General features: G+C 42.8%; 1 protein-coding gene across 14 annotated transcripts in view; it reads right to left on the bottom strand.

Moving 5' to 3' along the window:
• Positions 1-23023, bottom strand: part of Myt1l (myelin transcription factor 1 like) — a 401242-nt gene that overhangs the window by 193421 nt on the left and 184798 nt on the right. For all 14 annotated transcript variants that reach the window (XM_041630189.1, XM_041630196.1, XM_041630195.1 and 11 more), the window contains exon 4: positions 1137-1272. The gene's annotated coding sequence lies outside the window, so the exon portion shown is untranslated. The remainder of the gene's footprint in view (positions 1-1136; positions 1273-23023) is intronic.

The raw sequence follows: 23023 nt of genomic DNA, 5'->3' as shown, positions 1-23023 counted from the left end.
AATATCACTAATCTTCATAAAAAATTTTAAGAAGAACTACAGTGATATACCGTCTTATACTCATTAGGATGTCTACGGGGAAACTGGGAACTATAAACTGTTCACAGGAGTGTAAACTGTTATACCTACTACAAAAAACATGGAGTTTCCTCACAAATTTAAAAACACCATATAATCTATGTGATCCATCCTTTCCCTTACAGACATGTACCCAGAAGTGTTGAAAACAATGACCTTAACCTGTATTTCTCTACTCTGAATTAAAGCAGCATCAGTCCTGATAGTGAAGGATGGAGAAGCATGGGTGTATCCAGTCATAAGAGTATTCTCAAATATCATTCAGCCTTCCAAAGGGAATTCTGACACACACACCACATAGTATACCAAAGACAATACGCAAAGCAAAATAGAGCGGTTTCTGACCGAGTGATGCATTATGGCCCTACTCATACACAGGACACGAGAGCCCAAAATCCTAGAGACAGGCGGAGGCATGATGGCTGCATGGGAGGAAAGGAAGAGTTGATACCTGAGGGATGTCACCTGAGATTCATGGACAGGTGGAGCTCTGCAAGTAGATGCTGGTGAAGGCCACACAACTAAGAGAATCTTGTCAAAGCCCCTGAGCTATGTGCCTAGACATAGCTAAGATGAACTTTATGCTGTGTGTCATTTTTCTGACAAAAGAAGCTCAGCCATAACCTGGAGTTCTGGACAGGGGACACCTTGCAGGGTCTCTCTCGTGGTGTTCAGGAAGATTCACCAGCAGTAGAAGACTATGACACCCTCCCCATTCTGTGAGGTCCTAAAACAAAACACCCTCCCTTAAATGTGAAAGCCCCAAACTGAAGAGAAAACAGAAACATCTAACTGGTCAGGAGTTAGTGCCGAGGAGCTGCTGCATGTCTGTGACGAGTGGATAGAATGGTTACCAGCACAACGAAACCACAAAACTTCCACTTAAGGCCAAAATTAGATGAGGGAGCACTCCAGGTCCTGGTCTAGCAACAGGCAACATGCTGCAACTTCACACTGAGTTTGATCCTTGAGATTCGAGTGTGTTTTGTTCAGCAAATCAAAGCCCTCCATTCACAAACATGCTTTTACGCTGTTTTTCAGACAAGGAAGATCATTACCTTTACGTGGCTCCTGGAATATCCATATGTCTGTGGGGCTAGCTGGAGCCTTTCTTTTGTTGACAACGTGAGAGACACAAAGACTGGACTGGACTCAGTAACTACATCTTCTCTTCTTCTACCAGATGTGGTCACTCTAGAGAAGAATAGAAAAGCAGGATAATGAGGCCGATATTCACAATAAAACAAGAATCCTCCATGAGCGATGGTGGTGACTGGGGATGCACTGTTTTCTGTATTGCGTTTGTGATGAGGAGGGCAGTGTTAACAGGCTAAGCACACAGGCATCCTGTGGGGGGATGCGGACACTGACCCCCATATCCCAACCGTCTCCTGATCAGTCAGTCCTTATAGAAAATCCCTTTAGGCAACCCACTTACTGGGAGAAGATCTTCACCAACCCTGAAACTGACAAAGGTCGGATCTCCAAAATATACAAAGAACTCAAGAAATTAGACCGTAAAAGGCTAATCAACCCAATTATAAAATGGGGCACTGAGCTGAACAGAGAATTCTCAACAGAAGAAGTTCAAATGGCCAAAAGACACTTAAGGTCATGCTCAACTTCCTTAGCGATCAGGGAAATGCAAATCAAGACAACTTTAAGATACCATCTTACACCTGTCAGAATGGCTAAAATAAAAAAACACCAAGGATAGCCTTTGCTGGAGAGGTTGTGGAGAAAGGGGTACACTCATCCACTGCTGGTGGGAATACAAACTTGTGCAACCACTCTGGAAAGCAGTGTGGCGGTTTCTCAGGAAATTCGGGATCAACCTACCCCTGGACCCAGCAATACCACTCTTGGGAAAATACCCAAGAGAGGCCCTATCATACAACAAAAGTATATGCTCAACTATGTTCATAGCAGCATTGTTTGTAATAGCCAGAACCTGGAAACAACCTAGATGCCCTTCAATGGAAGAATGGATGAAGAAAGTATGGAATATATACATATTAGAGTACTACTCAGCAGTAAAAAACAAGGACTTCTTGAATTTTGCATACAAATGGATGGAAATAGAAAACACTATCCTGAGTGAGGTAAGCCAGACCCAAAAAGAGGAACATGGGATGGACTCACTCATATTTGGTTTCTAGCCATAAATAAAGGACATTGAGCTTATAATTCATGATGCTAGAGAAGCAAAATAAGAAGGTGAATCCAAAGACAAACATATACGCATCCTCCTGAATATTAACCTTCATCAGGTGATGAAAGGAGACAGAGACAGAGACCCACATTAGAGGACCGGACTGAAATCTCAAGGTCCAAATCAGGAGCAGAAGGAGAGAGAGCACGAGCAAGGAACTCAGAACCACGAGGGGTGCACCCACACACTGAGACAATGGGGATGTTCTATCAGGAACCCACTAAGGCCAGCTGGCCTGGGTCTGAAAAAGCATGGGATAAAACCAGACTAGCTGAACATAGCGGACGATGAGGACTACTGAGAACTCAAGATCAATGGCAATGGGTTTTTGATCCTACTGCACGTACTGGCTTTGGGGGAGCCTAGGCAGTTTGGATGCTCACCTTACTAGACCTGGATGGAGGTGGGTGGTCCTTGGACTTCCCACACATCAGGGAACCCTGATTGCTCTTTGAGCTGATGAGGGAGGGGGACTTGATCGGGGGAGGGGGAGGGAAATAGGAGGCAGTGGCGGGGAGGAGGCAGAAATCTTTAATAAATAAATTAATTAATTAAAAAAAAAGAAAATCCCTTTAGGAAACAAGTTAAATTAACGTTGCAATGTGAAGAGAGCATAAAACTATCACATTTCAATCACAGTAGCTAAAAGAATTATTAGTGATTGGCTTGAAAAGCACTGGAGTGGCGTGCTGGATCATGAGGCTGGTTGGAGAAGCATCGTTTATATTTTGTTCTCCTCTCTTCAGAGGATCATCAACCTACCCGTGGTAAAACCCGTCAAAATATTTTGGCAAGAACTTGTTCTTTGCTGCTTTAAAAGAAGAACAGAGAGCAAATGTCCTGGTTTTGTTCCCCATGCTGTGATGAAACACTCTGGCCAAGGCGACTGAGGGCAGAGGAGTTTATCTTAAACTTCAATCCCGGGTTACAGGCCATCATTTCAGGGAAGTCAAGGCAGGGACTGGAGCAGCCCGTCACATCACCTCACAGTCAACAGCGCCAAGAAACAGAGTGTGCTGACTGCTTTCTAGCCGCTTTGTGTGCTCAGCTTGATTACCATCTACTCTTACATGGTTCAGGGCCTATCCCATAATACGCTACCACATTCAGGGTAGATAGTCCTATATCCCTTAACAATCAAGACAGCACTCCATAGATAGACCCACAGGACAGCCTGGTCTAGATAATTTCTTGTTAAGACTTTCTTCTCAGGTTGACCCCAGGTTGTGGTAGACTGGCGGTTAAAACGAAGGAACACAGTAATAAATTAAGAAATATTCTAATCATTTTATTTGTTGAAACTATGAAACAACTTCCAAGTGTTTAGCTTGAAATGGATTTATTTTTAACTCCTGCTGAATACTTATAAAATGGTCACAGTTACTAACATGGAGAACATGAGCTATTACCAAAATGGCTTGTAGGTATTCAACGCTTCGTAAAAGGAGATACTGACTCTGTCATATAAAGAACACCAAGTAACACATTTAAATATATTTTAGAAGTAAACCAATATAGAGCAAAGAAGCAATTGAGTACACATTAGCGGGTTGGGTGTTAGTGATCTGCTGTGATTAAACTCATGTTTTGTTTTCATAAAACGTGATTAATGTAAGCATGTCTCACACCTCTGGATAGATCTAAGTAGGTCTTAGTTCTGGTGGTCCAAGGATTCCTCCTCCACCACACTTTATAGCCGCTCTGGAGGGGAAGCCAAGGCTGGAACCTGGAGTCAAAAACTGGGACAGAGACAGTGGGAGACAGATACTCACTGGCTTCTCCTCCATAACTTGTTCACCTTGCTTTCTTATACAATGCAGGACTCCTTGCCCATGGGTGGCAATACCCAGAGTGATCTGGGTCCTAATGTATCCATCAATAATCAAGAAGACACCTCACAGACTTGAGTGTACACTAGTGTGGCCTAGAAATCTAACCTGTCCAAGAGCCTATGAGTGTCCTCACGGTGCATGCAGAGCATGTGTGACCTCAAAGCAACTATGGCAGAACTTCTCCACCCACCACTGACAATGGCTGCCACAGAGCCAGGCAGATGACATCCTTCCTTCAGATGAACTTCCCCAGCCAGCACCTCCTGGAGCCTTGAGATTGTGTAGAATTAGGGCAGAAATGCTCACGTGTGGCTGGGAGGAGAGGCTGGGAAATCAAGGGAAGGCTTAATGACTTTCTCCAGCCCCTCCTTCTAAGGAGGGAATGTCAACAGTCAACCAAACAGATGGTGATGAGTGTTTGCGAGTACGCAAATGTGATCTGATGAAAACGGAGGTTGGTTGGCTCAGAGGGCAGCATTCTATAACAAATGGAATGTAGGCTATAATACACACACACACACACACACACACCCTGATTCTTTTTTATGTGTGTGTATGTATGTGCTCATACATTTGCATATTTGCACACACATGTCTACACATCATGCTTTGACTAATAACTTCCATGTACAAATAAATTCACAGGGAAGTTGACAGGATCATATAAGCCTCCAACTTGCCCAGTTGCTGAGCATTGGGGTATTGGTGAAAAGAGTTCCCTGGGGAGTCTGGTTGCCCCACATGTTATGTGCTAACTTCTGACAGCTCCTGGGATGATGTCTATGTGCAGTATTTAGCAGGCAGCAGAAACAAGCAACATAGGCAGACTGTCCCCTTGCTCTGTTCAGTCACCTCCCAGACGAGTGCGCTTTTCTTTAAGACATTTGCCATTTTTTTGTAACCAGATTCTCCCCGTTTGTGTTTTGACATCATTGAAGATTCAGATGCAGCTGGAAGAGATGCTACAGAGATATCTCTTTCCCTTTCCTCTCCTTGCATCTTGAAAACTCACAGGCTATCATCTACCCAGAGTAGCACCGGGTCACACTGCCCTGGCCCAGACTTTGAAGTTTTATTTATTTATTTATTTTTATTTATTTATTTATTTATTTATTTATTTTTTGGTTTTTCGAGACAGGGTTTCTCTGTGGTTTTTGGAGCCTGTCCTGGAACTAGCTCTTGTATACCAGGCTGGTCTCAAACTCACAGAGATCCACCTGCCTCTGCCTCCCGAGTGCTGGGATTAAAGGCATGCGCCACCACCACCCGGCGACTTTGAAGTTTTATATGCATAGGTGTGTATCTCTGTATAGGCCATAGTTTGACTGCTCAGTATATGCAGGCGGCCGGGAAGTATGTGTGTGTGCATGTGCATATATGTGTGCATTTTGTTAAGTATTGTCTTCAGTGTGGCACTATAGACTTTGGGAATTGGGTGCTGGCAGGACATCCTTAGATAATGATGACCTTGAAAGCAGCTGGGATGCCCTAGCTTTTTCCTTCCTGCTTTGCTACAGGCTTTTGTCGGCTTGCTCTGCCTCTGGCTCGTCTCCACTGAGTCTGGCACTCTGCCAGGGGCTTAAAGCACTGTTCTTCTTGGGCTTTAGCTGAACTTAGATCCAGGACTCAAAACCGCCTTTTGTCTTTTAAGTTATTGATTCTGAGGATTTTGTTACAGAGGTGGAAAGCTGACAGACAGCTGGCTAACAGTGTGTTCAACTCTGTAACACTGTCACGTGTGTTGGTGGGGTGCCCACTCACACTATCAACCTGCAGAACACCAGTCACTCAGGGACACTGGGACACTCACCCTTTTATAGCAAGCTCTGCTCTTGGCTGCCATCACCTCTGACCCCCGAGACCCTGGAGTGATGGCATGCCAAGAGTGGGTTTTAAACAGAGTCTCACACTGCATGGCCTTAGATGTAGCGTTTCTTAATTAGCATATCCCTCTGGAGACTCTCTGGGTTGCTTTAAGTATTGACAGTTTGTTCTTTTTCATGGTTGAATAGCATTCCATGACACATGGTCCCATGGTTAGACCTTCATCCTCTGAAGGATATCTGGATAATTCTAGTTTGGGGTTCTCCAAAAGGAAGCTGCTGCAGACATTTGAGTATAAGTTAGTGGGTGAACATAAGTGCTCATTTTTCTGGGACTATTTCAGGTCAGTAACTAAGAGGCTGTAGTGGGCTGCATAGGAACTGTAAGTCTGAGTTTTAAGGGGACTCTTAAAAGATTTTTCTCCGAGGCTGTGCCAAGTCATGCACCCTCAGTGTATCAGTCTCTGCCAAGTGTGGGGTGACGGCCACTTATCTCACTATTCAGGTGGTATGTGGGACCTCCTTGGATTAACCACCCATTCTTCCCTCATAGATGGTGGTGCTGAATATCACATGATCTGTTCTCACCCATGCTTTTGTCCATTTTCTGTTTTTTTTTTTTTTAACTGCTGCATCAAAAGCTGGCTGTGTGTTACATACTCAGTCCTGGTTAAGATGTTCAAATATTGTGCCAGCCCCTTGACTTCATTCTTCCATGTCTTGACAGGGCTCTTTGTTGAGGAAAAGCTGTAGCTTTTGATAAGCTCTAACACATCAACTTCTCCCTTGATTTCGTGACTGTGGCTTGGTATTTAACTCTTGTCTGTATCACTGCAATATCTGCTGCCCAACTCACTTCTACTCACAACAGACAGGCACAGTGCCTGACTCTCAATGAATACTTAGCCCGCACACTCTTGGTTTCTTAGAAAGACTGAGTACGTCCTCCCCCTGGACTAGGCGATAGCTCAGTTGATAAAATGCTAGCTTTGCAAATAAGAGGACCTGAATCTGACCCCCAGAGCCCACATCAGGAATCTGCACATCCTGGCTCATGTCTGTAACCCCAGTGCTCAGGAAGTAGAGATAGGGGGATTCCATCAGATTGAGTTCAGTCAATCTAGATAAATTGAGTTCCAAGCTGTCTCAACAAATACGAAGTGGACAGCATCTTGTGGAAGGAATGATACCTGAGGTGAACCTCTGGCCTCCACATGAACACATGAGCACCCCATATACTTAAAATACACATAGGAATACACACATGTACACAGACACATAATTCCTAACACTGGGGATCAGTAGCAATAACAATAATACTTTGCATTCTATAAAATGACTTCAAAAATTAGTATGTGGTCCCACTGTCCCCTGTAGGGAGGGTAGCTCAGAACTTTTTTTTTTTATCTATTAAGGCTTTTCTGAAGCCTCTAGTGTTAAAGCCTAGTGGTCAAGAGAGTGGGGGACCCTATACTCTCTGTTCTTTATGGATGCCCAATGGTCCTTGAACACATGAAGGTGATCAAGAATGAGTCAAAGGAAGTGCTGATACACAGAGAAGGAGCAAAGCCATAGAACTCACACTGAAACTAAAGTAAATGTAATCACAGTTGATATGTGTTCAAGGATAATAGGGCCATGCTAGGTATCTTGGTGAGGATGCTGTGCATATACTCTGTGAGGATGCTGGATATCTCAGAGAGGATGCTGTATACCTAGTCTGTGAGGATGCTGGATATCTCAGGGAGGATGATAGGTATCTCAGGGAGGAAACTGGGTATCTCAGTGAGGATGCTGTGTATCTACTCTGTGAGGATGCTGGACATTTCAGGGAGGATGATGGGTATCTCAGGGAGGATACTGGGTGCTAGATGGAGGATGCCTGGTGCTCCAGGGAAGGTCTTGGAATCTATGGGTGGGGTGTTGGGTGTTACAGAGAAGATGATGGGTACTTCAGGGAGGATGCTGGGAACTACAGGAGGATGTCAGCCACCCTATCCTGTGATTCAGTCATCTTTCTCTCCCTTGGAAGATCCGTAGATCAACAAAACTAAAAGGACTTATCAGACTTTGCTATTGTAAACCAAAGCCTGTTATTCAGCAGAGAACCCTACTGTGTCCCTGGCATTGCTGAGTGAAAGCATCAAAGTGGGTGGTCCCCAAATCAAGCCTGTCACTCAGTAGAGGGACACTGCTGTATCACAGGCATCCTGGAATCCTCATTCTGAGGGAAGGCATCAGAATGGATGTCACGGAAGAATTCTGTCCTCCGGGCATGACACGGATGCTGCCCTCCTGAACTCTGAGCCATCCATGTTCTGTGTGGAGGGGAAAGGACTTACACGGCTATATCCCTATCTGAGTATATACCGGTAGTTAGCAATCGATGGGTACTGGAAGAGGGTAGAGGAGAGTTCTTTAGAAGGTAGCTCTATGGACTAGAGTGTGTGACTGTCCACTGTCACAAACTCATTCACACGGTGTATAACACAGTAGTAGCTCTAACTAAACCTGGTCTCGCTCAGTGAGTTATTAATGGGGTGGTGGTTTGAATGGAAATGGCTCCCCTTGACTCAGAGAGTTGCATTACTGGAGGTGTGGTCTTGTTGGAGCAGGAGTGGCCTTGTTGGAGGAAGTGTGTCACAGGTGGAGGGCTTTGAGGTTTCGGAAGCTCGAGCTGGGCCCAGTACCAACCTATCTTCCTGCTGTCTGCTGTCTAGGACTCTCAGTTACCTCTCCAGAACCCTGTCTGCCTCGATGTGGTCATGCTTCCCATGATGATGATGATGGACTAAATCTCTGAACTGTAAACAAGCCCCAACTAAATATTTTCTTTGTAAGAGTTGTCATGGTCATGGTCAAGGCAACATGAACTCTGAGATAAATAGTTAAGATTATTTGAAACTCAATCTTTTATTAATATTGATGAAAAAAATAAGAAATAATTACTGTCTCCCTTAACGAGGCTATGTGATGTGCTGTTTAATTTACTTGAAATTAGCTGTGGTCAATAAGCATCATTTGTCCCTGCTTATAAGCATACTGATTACTGTGTATTTTTTCCTTGAGGCTGGCTATAGACTAAGACAGACAAACTTGGTAATAAATCTTGTAGTGAAAAATAAGCAACTAGTCTAAAAGATTTGCTTTGGGGGCTAAAGAACGATTTGTTCATTTTCTTCCTCCCTTCCCTTTTCTCTTCCCTTTCTTCCCTTTTTCCTTCTTGTAGTGCTTTCTTTTGCTCTTTTTAAGACTTGTTTCTGAAGGATGAGGGTAGAGAAGAGCACTCTTCCCCAAGCTGACATTTCTAAGTTCTTCTTTGTGTACAATGTAACTGGGGTCTTTGTTCTCAGTCTTTAAACTCAGGGCAAGGCAAATAGTGGTTTGCATGTATTTTCCACTCCAATGTTCTTTTCGGTATAAAAACCATCAAAAGAACGGTAGACATGGTTCAGTGGGTAAGAAGCTTGCCGTGCAAGCAAGGATCGGAGATGGAGCCAAAACAAATCCGTGTTTAAAAAAAAGAAAAAGAAAAAGTGGTGACACACACTTAGAATCCCAGTGCTGGGGAGGATTGCTGGGGCTGGTTTGACATACAGATTAGGAGAAAATGTACATCTAGGTTGGTAGAAACCCTGCCTCAGAAAAGCCAAGATGGATGGTATCTGAGGTTGCTCCCTGGATTCCACAGACATGCACTGGTAAGTGAACGTGCACGTGCACACTTGGGAACATGGATATATTCATGTGCGCACACACACGCACGCGCGCGCGCACACACACACACACACACACACACACACACCACATCAGAGAATAATCTGCAAGCAACCACACTGAGCATATCGCTGTGACTTATAGAACTGAGCTAGATAATTTTGGGACAAACTGGCTCCTGGCTATTTGCAAATTTAGCAATGTGGTTTATAAATCTACAGCTTAGCTGGGCGGTGGTGGTACGTGCCTTTTTAATCCCAGTATTAGGAAAGCAGAGGCAGATGGATTTCTAAATTCAAGACTAACCTATCTGGTCTACAGATGGAGTTTCAGGAAGATCAGGGCTACAGGGCTACGCAGAGAAACCCTGTCTTGAAAAACAAACAAGTCTGTAGCTTAAACAGAATCAGGTTGTGTGATAAGAAAACACCTTGAGACTGATCTGGGGAGTCCCCTGGCTGAGAGATAGTCCATTGAGAGACTGTATAAGCATTGTGATGTAGCCTTCATGGGTAGTCACAGCTACAAGCAAGCTACGGCCCCAATAGAGGACCAAGTCAGTGCTGTTTGAATGGAAGACACAGCTAGGCTATCTAGTTTTAAGTGTCTCTGAAACAGCTATTTTAGCACCTTTGTTAGCATGGCAACAGCCAGGAAACCACCTCTTGCAACAACCCAAGCCAGGAACTCATCGCTCCTGCTGGCGCGCTCTGCTCCTGAGGAGCCAGCATGGATCAGCTGCCAAACACGATTATTCACAGATGGATGAGCCTGGAGGGAGGCTACAGCCTTCCGCGGGCTCACAGGAGAGAGAAAGCATGAGCCGCATTCTCCTTCTTCGCTCCTGCTCACCTGATGGACTGACCCTCCCTGGGACCCAGGACACACTCTTAGGAGTGCCGGAATCGGCTCCAGCTGCACCAATTGTAGCTGCTATTAGCATATTTCCCTGAATAATAGAACATGCTGACTTGAGACAATGTAATATGAATTCTCATTGTTTTCTGGTCCCAGAGGGAAAGACTTTCAAATGTTCTAGCCATTCCCCTTGGATATTCATCTCCAAATTCCCAAACAGACAAATGCAGCTCTGTGGATCTCCAAGGATGGAGCACCAAGTGTTCACTCCAACAGAGAATGGAGGGCTCCTGCCAACACATTGTCTGAGCACGCCTCTTAACCCATGCCTTGCACAGTCCTATTAGCACGTAGATGCTAGGGAACATTCCAGAGTCCTAACAGAGCGGACACTACTGGCAGATGAGTCATGCTTGCATAGGACAGTACTTTTTACCCATATCTATGTTCTTTCACAGTCGGGAGCTCCCTCGCCTTACTGCGTCCTCAGAGTGAATTCACCCAGGAACTCTCAAAATACAGCGTCTGACTCCGATAGCAAGCAGACACGGCAGCATCCATCTGCAGGCCATCTGAAGAGCCCTCTGTGTCCCTTGATCCTTGGCCAACGCTACACTGGGGTTATCGCTTTTGACCAACATCCAGGATCCCTACTCCGGGTCATGTGACAGCTACCTCCCTTTCTTCTCTGTCTACCTTCTTTTCTGTGGGAAACATCTTCCCGTAACTTCCTAAGGTAAGAATCTTGGGTGGTAATGTTTTCAAGTGATTTTTAGGTATTAGACTATTTTGTCTTGCTACCTAAGCAATAGTGATATAAATAAAAAAAATAGAATTGGCAAAAAAAATTACAATGACAACAACAAAAGAACCCAACTCTTGGGCCTCGGAAGCTCCCACGACTTCTTGTCTTCTTATAGATGCACAGTTTGGGGCTTCCTTACACCCCATATCCAGGACTACTAGAATCTTCTGTTTTCTTCTAGTGTTTCTGGATTCTTTTCCAAATGGGAAAGTGGGTAATTCAGTGATCCTTTCTCACTGGGAGCATCCTGTCATTGTGCAGAACAAGTGATCTTAACCCGAGCCCAGAACCTTGTGCATTCTCCTGAAGACAGGGGCTATTTCCAAGTCTCCCTGGCTCTTTGCCTCCCATTAACTCTCCAGGTTTAAGTTCAAGGTTGCTCTCCTCTGCAGAGCTAGAACCATGGGTGGTTATTTTGTAGGACATGTGTTCAACATTTCAAGCCCTTCATGACAAAAAGCAGCATAGAGATAAAGGGGGTCATTTCACTTTACCGTTTACAGCTCACCATTCCGGGAAGTCAGGGCAGGAACCTGGAGGTAGGAGTGTTGCTTACCGACTTGTTCAGCCTGCTTCCTTTTACAACCCAGGACTGCCAGGCCAGGTATGGTAGCACCCACAACTGTCTGTGCTTTCTTACATCAATCACCAATTAAGAAAATTCCCTACGGAATTGCTGCTAAGCAAACCTATAAAGGCATTTTTTTTTTCAATTGAGAGGCCCCTTCCCAAATGATTTTAGTGTGTGTCGAGTTAACAAAAAACTATCCAGGACAATTCCTTGTCAGCATTACACCAATATGATACTATTAAACAACAATCTTTTATTTTTTTTGTTCACCTCAAAGATCTCATATTAACATCACAATATGAACTTAGTATAACTTTAAAAGCCCCTCAGTCTTTGAAATTGCAAATGCTTCAAAAGTTTAGTCTTTTTAAGACATCCAAACTCTCTTTCAAAGTTCAAAGTCTCTTAAAAATATCCAGTCTTTTTAAAATTCCCAAAAAAGGCTCTGAACTGTGGGTGATTGTAAATTCAAAAACAATTGAAATACTTTCTTATTCCAAGAAGGAAGAATCAGGACACAAACATGATCAAATAAAATCAATGCAAAACTCAACTCCAACAGTGGAAACAGTTAGGGGCTTGACATTTGGGACCCACTCACAATTCTCCAGGCTTCAAAGGGCGTGGCAGCACCAATTCCTAAGCTCAGGCCAACTCCACTGCATTCCTGACACTGTCCTTACTGGCCCTGCCATGCCCCTGCAACCGCACCTTCCCTAGAAGCCCCGCGTGGGCTCCTCTTGGTGATTCTGAGCCTGCTGCATGGTGCCGAGCTTCCACTTCTAAACAGGACCCCTTCAATCCTGAGACTTCTCTTTCATCTGAGGCTTTACCATCACCCTTGGTCTCTCAAAGCCTCTCTTCAGGGACACCAATCTTGCCACATAACGGCAAGCCTTGGTTGTACTCTGTGACCCCTTCTTCAGGCCTTCTGAACCTGTACTACCTGGTGACTTACACATTAGCAAGCTCAACTGTCAGTAGGAGGGACAACCTTTGTCCCCTTTGTACCATGGAACTTGTGCAGGGGCCCTGAGGAAATACTGTTATCGGTGATACTGGTATCTTTTTAATCACAGATGATTCTCCAACCTGGCTGACCAGCATCAATTGTCCAGCAAAGCAAAAGTTTTACATTTTAGTGGCTCAGAATTCAAAGTATCAGACAACCCTTTAAAGGACCCCATTTTTTCTCTGATCTAAATAGGCCAACACTCCATCATCTGTAGAGCCCTTCACAGTCTTCGCAGTCCTCACATGTCCTTAAGTTCTAAACATTCAATGGCTTTTCCAGCCCAAAGTTCAAATGTTATCACAATCCTCCCAAAAAGTCAGGTTTGACACAGAAATACCTCACTTCTAGGACCAATTTTGATCTTGGCTAGGATTTTTGTTGCTATGGTAAAACGTCATGACCAAAAGCAACTTGGGAGGATCAGAGTTATTTCCTCTTACAGTTTGTATTCCATCATCCCGGGAAATCAGGGCAGGAACTCCGAGCAGGAACCTGGAGGCAGAACTGAAACAGGCCTTGGAAGAGAGCTGCTTATGATTCAAGCTAACAGAACAGAGGAATGGTCAAAAGGTTTTACCACAGCAGCACCATTCAGAAAGGAGACATAGACTAAAGTATTAAAAGAGAGTATTCTGAGGGCTTTCTAACTCATGCCATGGCCATAAAAATGCGAACATCTGTCCAAACCTCACAAATTCTAGCTGTGTAAAAGCCACTTTGTATATCTAAAAGGTTTGAAAGGTAATTCTGCTACTTTGGGAAACCTACAACCGAAGCACAGCTCCGTGACAAGGCGAGCAGCCGTGGAGTGTAGCTCGGTGGTCGCATGCTGCACCAGCGTGAATGCTATGCTAGGTTCAGTATCCAACACCCACCCCTAATTCACATAGCAATGCGAGCTTCTGGTAGACAGGACTGCTGTGCAGACCTCTGGGGGGAGAATTACTCATCACTCAGCCACTGAGCCAGGCATATTGCCACAAGATTTGAAGGCTTCATGATGAGCTGGACGTTAGGGATAAAAGGTAGAGGGAGGAGCTACTGTTGACTGATTATTGACCCATACTACAGGGACGTGCTGGAGGCAAGACCAAGGAGCAGTGGGCTCACTATAGAGAGAGACATATTTTTATGTGTGGGGAGTGATTAATAAAAAGTTAGCCTGTACTCTGAGACCCAAGTAAAATCAATCACAACAAAAGGAGAAAAGAGATAGCTTGAACTTTGACCTCACGGCGATTCTGAAGTATAGGATCCAGAAAATAGGCTTGAAGCTGTCAACTTCTCTTTGGCTGGCTCATAGAGGGATGATGGAGAAGGCAGACATCCTCAGCTGAGAAGACATGAGGTAAAGGGACCCCCAACCAGGGCGTGTGGAGTGAAGACGGAGACCTATCTACTGGCTACTTTTGTGTTCTTTTGACCAAAACCCATACAGAAGCATCTGAAGGGAGGAAAGGTTGATTTGGACTCGTGGATTGAGAGGGGGAGGGGTGGTTTGGCACGTGTGTAGTGACTTGATGTGCCTGGTCATACTGCACAGCAGAAAGTAGAGAACCTAGCCCAGTAAATCAGGCTTTAACTCCAAAGTCTACACATTCAGTTGGATATCTGTCAGCCAGACCAACATCCAAAGATGTCTACACCCTCCCCAATTGGAGCACACTCCAAGCACATGAGCCTGTGGGGATGCTTTACTTCCAAATACAGTGCTTATTGAGATCCAGAACCCTGGAGAGCGGCAGGTCACAAAAGGAAGACATTTTAGCATTTCTGACTTCCAGGTGATCCCTGTGGTGGGTTGGTGGACATGTGGGTGTTAACATAGGATGGGAAAGTCATATTCCTGCCTAAGAACTTGCCAGAAGGGAGTTATGCAAATGGAGTGGTGTTTTATTCTGCATTGTGTTGGCTCTCATGCGCGGCTTCGATTGCAGTTCCTTTCATGTATCTCTGGTGGGTTCTATTGTCTTTGAACCTAATTGATTGCATTCTCCGATGGAAATGGTATCACTTCCTGGGCCTTGTTTACCACCGGAAGTTCTTAGGTGTGTACCAGTGGATTCTGTGTCTATGAATCCTGGGGTCTAAGGTTGTTCAGAATACCCCACATGTACTCCCAAATACTCCATGTTCAGGCCAGTAATAATTTACTCATCAGCATTTGGGTTCTGAAGCAAAACAGGGTTTTATGCTTCTGGGGATCAGTCATTCCACTGAAACTCAAGCTCCTCTTGATAATGGAAATCACCACGAACATGCTACGTGCATGCTGCATGTAGGTTGTACACTCAGTCTGTACATGCAGTTCCAGCAAACTCAGCCATCCAGGGAACTAAGAGGAGGCCATTAGATGGACTGAGGTATGCTCCTCCTGGGAAAAGGTGAATGGCTACAGCTCAGTATCTTGAGGAAACTAGGAGACTTTATGTTATGCTATGTACCAAACAATTGAGTTCAAACTGAAGGAACACAACAGGAGACAGGACCAAGGCTTTATGGAGTAGGATCATCACACAAATGACCATGGAAGCCTCAAGGCAGATGGGACCATGTCCTGAATTACAACACGAAGCTATAAAAACCAGGAGAACAAAATAACCTATAGGTTTGCAGAACAATAAAATTAACCATAAAAAAAAAAAAAACAATGAATTGGGGAGGCAACATCAGAACTGTGGTAATTGCAAAGTCACAGAATGGAGAATTACCAGTCCAAAAGAAACCAACAGAACACTGGGTTTTGCTAAGACAGTGAGGACCATGAACTTTAACCTGATGCTCTAGGCTCTCATGAGTGACAGTAGGCAAGGCCACTGAGATGAAAGTGATGGAGAGGTTTTGGTGGAGCCTGTGGGTTCCATGGCAAATCCCTGTTCTCATAACAGAGGGCTGGGGGACCTCTCTTCCCTGCATTGCAAAAACAACAGTGACTATAGCCAACTTCTCCCTGCCCAAGGCTGTGATTTCTGTAGGATAAACAGAAGCCTCCCAAAGAGCTTAACAGAAAGCCTGGAAGTCCTAGGGAACCTTAGGGAACACTCCCACCCCCACAGGGTGGATTTAAGAGGCTGAGTGTCTGCTCTGGAAAAGCAAAGGAAAGGGAAGGAATTAACCTTGGAATGACTTTAAGGCTCATTAATCAGGGACTGAAAATTAAGAAGATTCCTCTCTTCTCACCCAGATGCCCCATGGCAAAGAGCCGAAGATGCTCACTGTCGTTAAGCGATTTCCAGGGTTCTTAGAACACCACTAGCTTATACCAACCCACAAGCTGGGATTTGAAAGACAGTACTATTGATAGATCATAGGAACTTAACAAAACATACTATGAAGAACTCAGTATTTGGACCATACAGTTTATAAAAAACAAACTGCAGAATTAGTCTTGGGGGAAAAAAATCACTAATCAAACAAGTAGTCACAAGGAAAACAAAACAATAACAAACAAGCAAAAAAAAACCACACTGCAACAAAGAACCAATGGGAGCAAGCCCAGGGGTGGGGGTAGGGAGAATTTGTATCAGAGCGGTCATAAAATACTTTAAAACTCAGCAGAGACAAAAAGAAACCAAGGTATTGATGATGCTGATACAGGAAGAAAAAAACAGGCAACAAGAAAACTGTTCTGGCGAGACTGCTGTTGGGATTTAGCAGTGTTAGAAATGAATTTAGGGTCGCAAATATGACTTCCATTCCAATTGAAGTGGTTAAATATTTTCCCTTGGCCGACAAACCTCTCCACTGATGCAGTAATCCAAATCAAACCAGATCAGACCGAATTAGAAGATGCCCAGGTTTAAAGGATGCCAGTACTCCCAGGTGGCTCCCCAGAAAGACACAGAGAGTAGAACAGAGAACAGAAAGATCACAGAAAACCAGGATACCACGTGTTCATTCTGGGGTGGGGGTAGTTTGAATAGCCTGTGGGAGTGATCTTGACTTTCCCTGGGGAGGGGTCACCGTTTGGCGGGCTTTCTTGGAGGTAGAGTCTGGACTGTGGCTGCTCCCAGGGGAGGGGGCTTGGAATGGAGTTTTCTGCCCAACATTTCAATATGGATGGGGGGGGGTGAAGCCCCCAACTAAACATTCCAGACTCTTTATATAACGGGTGTTAGGGAGCTGAGATGATGCTTTTAACCAAACAGAAGTGGTTAGACAAGAAAAGGCTTTTCTCTTGACCAAGAGGGTATCTGCTATCACTTCCATCACCCAGGGCTTTAACAAAATGTCTAGCCACCCCAGGCGCTGACACTTTCGGGTTGGGCCGTGCATGCGCTATCAAGCGTCTAGGCAACTTACACCCAGGGCCCTCAAGCCCTATATGAGCTACATGTAGCATGGTCAGGTGTTCTATCTGCACTGCAGCTATGTAAGCCAAGTGCACGAGCTAGGCAGCCTTTAAAAGCTGGACACACATGCTCCACACTCTCTTCCTGCACCAACTCCTCAGGCATGGACATATGTCCTTTTTCCCCCTCAATAAACTCTTTAAGTGGGTTCCATTGTGTGTCTCATAATCGCTTCTCAAGCACTTGCCAAAGGGAAGGAGGATGCATACAGGGACAGCAAGTGCACTTAGTTTTTATTCTGTGTCTTTTCCTCATTGTCTGGGGTCTGATCTCAGGCTTTCCCCCATTGACTAGTTATCTGAGAAGGTAGCAGGGCCTTTGTGCAAGCAATGGTTTCACTATGTCGGCTAGCAGGGGGAGAGTGTTTAAAACATTTGCCTAAAAGTTTTACGACGTGGGGGAGATTAAAATACCAGAACTACTTCTCATAAACATAAATTCTATAGCATTTGATTGAACACTCATATTCAATATTTCTTACAGTTATAAATAGGTCTAAACAAATAAAAGAAAGTTTGAGTAAAAAAAAAATCAAGGGAATGATAAAGATGACAATTTGCCAAGTAATGAGGTCAATATAGAAACAAGTTATGTATACACATAAAATCCCAAATACAGTTTCCGGAGTTAAGAAGAGCCAGTAAAATGAAAACAATCCTTAGGAGGCTTCAAGGGAAAAGAAGAAGAAGAGGAAGAAGAAGAAGAAGAAGAAGAAGGAGGAGGAGGAGGAGGAGGAGGAGGAGGGAAACCAGCTTTGGAGTCTGTGAAGCTTCACAAGAGGTGGGGAGGGCCAGAAAAAAATAACAGAAGAAATAGTAGCTGAAAATTCTCTTAATTAAATCCTACATTAAAGAATATAAACAAAACAAAATCAAAGTACAACAAGTGGGTCCCATGCCCAGACACATCAGGGCCTACCTGATACTCAGAGAAAAACGAAGAGGAAAATGGCTCCCAAGAGGGCAGACCATGGGATCTCAGCTCACTCTATGGATGTCCTCTGCCAAGGCTTTCAGAGTCTGACTCAAATTCTCCATCTAGCCAAACTCTCCTTAAAAATGAAGACTATGACTAGGGGTTTGATCAGTGCTTCTTAATTTTTTTTTTACCCTCATATACCTTTCTTCCTCAAAATATTTGTGTTGTGACTTTGAGTATATAGGTATATAAAACAAATATAGAAATCAACTCTTTACTGATAATAAATAATGAAAAAATGATCTACAGCCTTGATTCTGCATACTAGCAAGAGGAACGTGCTTGTTTATTTTCACAATAAGAATTCAATCCTAACAATATTTGATACCACAGGGAATGGGGCATCGTCAGTATTTTTCAGAGTCCATAGATATTTTGAATTTATAATTATCAACACTGAGAATACCACTTCACATGAATATGTAGTAAAAAATGGTAGGCATATTTTAGGGCCATTTCAGAACTTGTTGAAAATTCTGTCCTAATCCCAAGCCAAAATTCATTTAGCAGATTTTGATGAAACACAAGTCAGAAATTTGTAAAAAAAAAAAAAAAAAAAAAAAAGTCTGTCATTCCAACACAGTATAATCCAATGTTATCTTAATTTGCTACTTACAGGCTGAGGAATGACAGAAAAATCAAGTCTTTGTTTTCTGTAATTAAATCATTGTTTGTGTAGAAGCATAAAGCTTTGTGGTGTGTGGTAAAAACACCACCGTTCAGAGCACACAATGATGTCAGATCTGAACCAGGTGTTCCAGGTATTGTATGGCATGATGAGGTACACAGTACAATGTGTCCGCACTGTGTGTGCTGTGCGTTCAGAATCAAGGCTGTCGTGAAGTCACGTGACAAAAGCATGGGGCCATAAATCTTTAAGCACTCATTAACTTTGAATTTTTAAAAACTGGTTATTGCACAGTTATTTTGAAACTTTGTACTGTTTTACCAATTCTTTTGTGATGCCTACGTTTAGCTATGTGACCCTGTGTGAAGTTGAGACACACAAAAATGCTGTGGTGAAAACTAAGGGCAGAGTCATTCTGTACAATACAGGAATGAGAAAGCAGTTACAGTAGCCTGCGGGATGGTGGAGCAGTTGCCTGGGGCCCTGGATTTGACACCTCACAACAGCAAAACATCTTGGCATATCCCAACTAAACAAACACAGAGGATGACTTTCCGGAAGACCTGCCCTGTGAGAAATAGCCAAAGGGAATCTTAATTGGAAGGACATAAAACCACAAGGGTAAGATGACTGCCCAGATATTAGGAAAGACAGTATAAACACTGTAATAATCTCATTTTGCTATATGTTCAAAGAGAAAAGCACAGATCAATAAATTTTAAACATTTGGGACTTGATCAATATCTTGGTGGTTAAGAATATTGATTGCTTTTCTGAAAGACCTGGTTTCAAGTCCTAGCAACCACATGGCTGCTCACAATCACCCCTAGCTCCAGTTTGGGGGATCCAATATGATCTTCTGACATCTTTAGGCACCAATTACTAACATGGTGCCCGTACATACATGCAGGTAAAACAGGCCTATACATAAAATAAAGCAAAAATAATTTTAGAAATAATTTGAAATCGTGTTTATGTACAAAGATGTAATTTGTTAAAGCATCACAAAATGGGCAGAGCAAAGGGCAGTCTTAGAGGCAAAGCTCCTTTTCTTTACCCCCTGTTGAAGTTGTTAGTATTCACATGCATTATGTGATTTTTTTAAAATTAACTACTGGTTATAGTTTCCAAGACAGTTGAGAGAAAATGAATCTAAATTAAAAAAACTAGAAACATATTAGAAGGATCAATGCAATAGGCAAGACCACACGGGATAGAGTTATTGAAAAAGACATAGGAAGCATAGAAAACACTACCATTTAAAGTTTAAATATTAACTTATCAGTAATTGCAATAAATGTAAGTAGATTAGACATCTCAATCAATAGAGATTGAAAGAACAGATTAAGATTAGGATCTACTGACATCATCTAAAATATACTTTGGATTAAAAAATGAAAATAATTGGAACTGTAAAGCCTAGATTTAGCAATTTTGTGAGCAATCACCAAATAAGAGAATCTTTTCTAGCAATGAATAGATGAAAAGAGAAGTATTTTATTATAGAGAAAAAAAATGATATTTTGAAATTTTAGGTGATTCTGAGTCAGCAATGTCTAATAATTATAAGCTCTATCAAACATGAAGCCAATACCATGTCCCAAACATATAAATCAAAAGCAGACACAACAGAAAGAAGACCCAGCAACAATGACTGGAGGCATCACCTGCCCTCAATAATGGGCAAACTGTGGAGGCCCAAAAATGTGAGCCTGTTTCCAACTTGTCTGATGGTCAGAAAGTTTGGAGGTTGCTATAAATTGTTGACAACAAGTGTAGATACAAGTCCTAACTCAGGATGTGGTTACTTGGTTCTTTGGACTTTAAGATGGCTCACATAGGTATATCCACTCCACCCTGACAGATGGTCAGGATACGCAAGCGTACTTCTGCTCCTTCTTTTGTAATAGGAGGTTACCTGGGGAGTGGCTGCCTTCAGGATACTTGATCTAGTGTGGCTTCACTGCCTAAACACAGAATAATAATGACTTGATGTCTTAAAGTGTTAACGCAATTAACTGTTGAAGTGATCCTTTGTATCATGTTAAAGAAGTTTTTTGTTGCCTTCTGCCTCCTTTTTGTATTGGGGTATAAAAGTGCATGGAAAATTAAACTTGAGCGATTTTAGTACTCACAGGAACTCCCTCCCAGTACTATTCTATGGTTTCTGTTTTATTATTTTCGCATCCTCATACTATTTACTTATATTTCTGATCCCCATGCCCTTACCCTGGCAAGAGCTGTTTTTGTTGAGGCTGGTCTCTGACAACAAAGAAATTAGAAGATGGCTTATAAAACCATGAACCACACGGCATCACAACTAGGCACAGCCAGCAACAAACCTTGCTGTCAAAACCTACATTCTCACCTGCTGAATAGACAACAAATCAAATCTCCAAGAGCTTCACAGGGTTAGAATCACCCAGAGTGTGTTCTTTTATGGAGATGAAATTAAATAGAAACCATGAACAGAGGGGTAAAAAAGAAAAGAAAATATGTAAATGTGTGAAAGCAAAGTGAGGCTCTCCTGAATAAGCCAAGAAAGAGGGGGAAAAAAGTTGCAGAACAAATTAGAGTGTACAAGACTAAAATGAAAATACCATGGAAGTGAAGGCATCTGGGATGAAGAAGCTCTTAGATGGACATTTATAACGTTATATAAAAAGTCAACAATCTCCCCTCTCAAAAGCCAAACAAATTTGGAGCCAGGATCAAATTATCCAAGAATGGTAACAGTCACAAAAATTCTACACAAAAAGGATGAAGTGAATCCAAACATAAAATAAAGAAAAAAAATCACCTAACTCTGGCAAGATAATGGAGAGTTATATACTTTAGCTCACAGTTTCTGGGTTTTGCAGCCCAAGGTGACACACAGACCCCTCATCTGTGCATAAGAAGCATGAAGTTTGGGCATCATGCGTTCTCAGATCATGAAGCAGAGGCCAAGTCACACCTTCAAGGTCCTGGCCCTAGTGACTTACACTCACCAGCACCATATCCTAAACTCTCCAGAGCCTCCCAGAAGCTCCAGTACCTGGGGACCATGTGTTTAAAACATGAACCTGTAAGAACACTCCAGATCAGAAAGAAAATGACAACAACAAAAAGAGCAGGATAGAGAGCATTAGCAAGCCACATTTTCTGGAGATGGTTAAAAAATTTAACCTAGACCCTCAAGAGAAAAAAGGGAAAAAAAACTGAAAATGCCCAAAACAGGGAGGAAAGAGGCGACATCACTATCTCATTACTGAAAGGAAAAGGACCATAAAGGAATAATGTGAGCTACTGGATGTCATAAGTTAGATGCCAGAAAGGGAAAAGAAAATTCCTAGAGATCAGAAGCTACTAAAACTTACTCATAAGAGATAATTTCAATTATATTCAATGCTCATGCAAAGCAAAGATACCTGAATTATATTTTAATAATATATAATGGTCTGAATTTGGGAATCTCCCAAACAGCCTTATGTTGCAATTCCAAGCTCTAAGGGTGGTATGAGAGAGGGGCTTTAGGAAGGTCATGAAAGGGGGACCCTCTCAAGAGGCTTGAGAAAAGTTCTGTTCATTGCTTACTCCCTGGGAAGACAGAAGAGAAGACAAATATTCACCATGAGGAAATAGACCCTCATCAGGCACTAAACATGCCAATGCCTTAATGCTGAATTTTACAGCTCCCCAAAGTATAAAGAATAATTTACATTGTTTACAAGCCATTAATTTCATATTTTTGATATCGTGCCTGGAATGGACTGATAAAAACATAACTGAAAATACCAAAACCAAAAATTGGGAGAAAAATTCCTGTTCATATTATCAATGTAGAGGGTAAAGTAACTGCAGGTAAAAAAATATTGAGTATTTACAATAAAACTGTAAGACAGTTTTAATAAATGAAAGGCATAAATTAAATGGAAAGACATCTCATATTCATGGATCAAAAGACTTGATATCAAGACAGTCATACCCATAGGATTTGAAGATCCTATGCCCTCTGTCAAGAATGCCTAATATACGTCCATGAAACTATTACGTCAACCCTAAAACTCACATGGTAATGCAAGGTCTTGGGCTAAAACAATCTTGAGAAAGAAAGGAGTTGAACTCAGTCTTTGGTATTTATTAACCTGCTATTAAGTATAAATAAAGGAATA

This window comes from Microtus oregoni, unplaced genomic scaffold (assembly GCF_018167655.1).
Source record: "Microtus oregoni isolate MIOR12 unplaced genomic scaffold, Mior012 000034F_ref0000314, whole genome shotgun sequence".
Classification (NCBI taxonomy): domain Eukaryota; kingdom Metazoa; phylum Chordata; class Mammalia; order Rodentia; family Cricetidae; genus Microtus; species Microtus oregoni.
Note: the sequence above shows the minus strand (reverse complement) of the source record. Positions and strands in the feature narration are given on the sequence as shown.